The 3,531-nt window shown below is 31.9% G+C and overlaps 1 protein-coding gene across 1 annotated transcript in view; it reads left to right on the top strand.

The window, feature by feature from the left end:
* The first annotated feature begins 509 nt into the window (after window positions 1-509).
* LOC125041898 (uncharacterized lyase C29B12.13-like) overlaps window positions 510-3,531 on the top strand; it is an 11,306-nt gene continuing 8,284 nt past the window's right edge. The window contains exon 1 of the mRNA XM_047637284.1: window positions 510-616. The gene's annotated coding sequence lies outside the window, so the exon portion shown is untranslated. The remainder of the gene's footprint in view (window positions 617-3,531) is intronic.

Below are 3,531 nucleotides of genomic sequence, written 5' to 3'. Positions count from 1 at the left end.
CCGGATTCAATAACACTGGTCTAGGTAAGTGGGGTCTCGCTATGGGAAGATTTGAGTGACAAAGGCGCCGTTGGAAATGTGCTTTGGAGGGAGGTTTGAGCAGTTGTTGGATATTTTTTGAGAGGTTTTTAATATTTTTTTGTTATTCTGGTATTCTGGATACGTTTGTGTCTCTAGATAAGAGTGTTTTTTTAAAGTATATAACATTTCTTATCAAACAGATAATGATAACTGTGATATAGATACAAGAAAAAAAAATAATGAATTTCCTTCGCATTTAGGCTAAAAATGACACAATCCCCGAAACGATACGAAAATTATGACCACACTCAAGCACCCGAACGGAAGCTAGCATCAACAACAATTACTCTCTTATCCTGTTCTTCTCTCTTCCGAATAACCTTGAAAACCTCTAATCAGATTCTCTCCCCTTATCTCAAAGCCTCAAACTCCCCCCACCACAATTTATAATGCAAGTTTGGCAATACGTAATTAATCGTTATCACTGTCGGCCATAGCACCTCAGGCATAAAGGTGCCGTAGCCACTGCACTCACCCTGTTATCGCCTCACCTCCGTCGGGTATAGACGTGGCTACAGTTGCTCCTTGTGTTGAGGTAGGGTGTGCCTCATCCCTGCAGGGTTTAGAGACGTCTGTTTGTATCCATTGTTCTATAATAATCCTGTATATAATCCTTTTTTATAGTTTTCCATCACGCATAGTTTGTATTTTGTTTCTGTGACGGCGAGGAAATGTGTGAGACTGGGAGGACTTTGACTTCTATAAGGTTTTCGCAAATCCAATATAATCATTTCGTTTTTTTCTCGCTCGATGTGTTTTCCTTTACTCATCCTTTCCGCCGAGTGGTTTTCATCTGGTCTCTCCGGATGAGAATTTGTCTTGTCTCGTTCTCATTTCCTTTTTGTTTGCGTCCTATGATGGCCTTTCTCTTCCCCTTTTGACTTTATTTTGTGTGTGATATGACTTGGGTTCTATAATTAAGCTCTGATTTTTTCTGATGTAGGTTGTTTAGTCTGGGTTTTCTGATAATACGGGTGTTTTTTGGTCACAGGTTTACTACAGGAGTAATAGTCACCGATTGAGAAGTAACGGTTATGTTGTACTGTACTACACTAGGCCATACTACTATAGGAGACTTATTTAATGACCATAAGTCGTGTGCTAATTTGGCATAACAAGCGGCATAACAAGTTGATTTTAGTCTTCCCCTGTGCTCAATTAAAGCAAAATTCATCGCACACACCACACTGCTAAGGCCAGTATAGTCAAAAGGGAATTAGCTACGATATTTCTGCTTGCCTTTGATGGCAGATTGTACTTCGTATTTAACAGTTCGGATATTTTCATCTTGACTGACTGAAGAACAAGTTAGTTCCTACTGCTAAATTAGAGTACGTTTATTTACGCACGAATCTCTGTGTACAAAGGCGTCATAAGGCTTTTGTTGAATATAGTAAATTGCATGTTACATGTTCCACATGATAAGCTCAAAGATCTGGAATGCGGTGGATCACCGCGTTGCCCATTTAAGTCAAAGGAATACATTTGATCATGACTTTGATGATAATAATAATAATAATAACAACAACAACAACAACAACAACAACAACAACAACAACAACAATGATAATAGTAGTGACAATGGTAGTAATAATAATAATTATTATAGTTATTATCATCATCATTATCATTATAATGATAATAATAATAACTATAATAATAGTAATAATAACAACAGTATTAATAAAAAAAAGACTGAAAAACACACAGACGAGCCCACCCACACAGCCCCAGATAGCGAAGACGTCCAAAGTTTTCCTTTAAGAATTCGTGACGTCATAGAACCACGCGGCTTGAAATCTCTCGAATCTAAATAGGAAAATCCGCGAAAATAATAATTAATTTCACCAATCCCAAAAATCGCTATTGTTGTTAATAATATTTTTTTTCTATGGTCATTTTGTGCTATAAGTATAATTCCAATAAGCCTTTTTCGTTCTGTTACCGTTGTCTCTATCATTATTGTTAGGAATATTGTTCATTTTTCATCTTTACTATTACTATTGATATTGCCATTAGCATAGTCTTTATGATTATTTTTATTACTATAGCCATCGTTCATTATCATTATCATTGTTTTATCAGTGTTAATGCTATTGATGTAATCTTCATTTCTACTACAATTATTATTATTATTATTATCATCATTGCTATTATCATTATCATTACTTGTTGATATCGTTGTTATCATTATTATTTTGCTTTTATGACGGTTCACATTATGTATTAAGAACTTTATTACCCTTAAAATTGTGTTGTCAAAGTAAGCAATTATCATTACTGTTACCAGCTTTATCTCTCATAATTAGTCTTATATCATCGTCATTATTTTTTTCTCATCATTTCCATTATTATTAGTACTAAATAATTAGATTATCATTATTGTTGGTCATAATACTAACAACAATAATAACAAGATTAAGATCATGATATTAGTGACGATAGTGATAATAATAAGGATAACAATTATAGTAGTAATAATGATAATGATAGTAATAGTAATAATAATGATATTGATAATGATAGTAATAGTAATAATAATGATATTGATAATGTTAGTAATAGTAATAATAATGATATTGATAATGATAGTAAAAACGATGGTTATAATAAATGCGATAATGAAAAGACAATGATAATAATGGTGATGGTAATAATGATAATGATGAACGTACAAATAGTATAAAAAAGATGATGTATTGATAATAATAGTGACAATGATAGTAATAGATAATGATAATGACAATAAAAACAAATAATAATAATAACGATAATAAGAATAATAATTTATAATAATAATGTTGATGACGATAATAATGACAATAAAATGGTGATAATGTTGATAATATTGATGATGACAATGATGATAGGAATGATCATAGTTTAGTAATGATAATAATAATGATTATGACATTGATAGTGATCATAACAATAATAATGATAATTATAATTATAATACCGACAATAACAGTAGTGATACGGTTAAAAAGTAGCAAAAACAGTAACAGGAATCGGCATAAATATTTATCTTTTGGTTAATTCATGTTGTGTTAGATAAAATACTTCATGGAGGGTATAAATACACTAATACATTGAAAAAAGGTAGTTCTTATGTTCCTTTTTTGTGTCGATTGCACATGGCTTCTTTTTTTCTTTCTTTCTTTCTTTTCTTATCTACTTTTCCCATAGCCAATGTTTTTATATGTATTTTCTTGCTCAGTGTTTTTTTTTTTTTTCTCTCTTTTATTATTCATATATATATGTGTGTGTGTGTGTGTGTGTGTGTGTGTATGTGTGTGTGTGTGTGTGTGTGTGTGTGTGTGTGTGCGCGCGTGTGTGTGTTTTCCTCTCTGATTTATGGCTTTATTTTCTTTCTTTTTTCATTCTTTCTTTCTCTTCCTGTTTATTTTTCCCCTGGTCAGTGAATTTCTTTTTCCTTTTTCTTAAATT

Source organism: Penaeus chinensis, chromosome 31 (genome assembly GCF_019202785.1).
Source record: "Penaeus chinensis breed Huanghai No. 1 chromosome 31, ASM1920278v2, whole genome shotgun sequence".
Lineage (NCBI taxonomy): Eukaryota > Metazoa > Arthropoda > Malacostraca > Decapoda > Penaeidae > Penaeus > Penaeus chinensis.
Note: the sequence above shows the minus strand (reverse complement) of the source record. Positions and strands in the feature narration are given on the sequence as shown.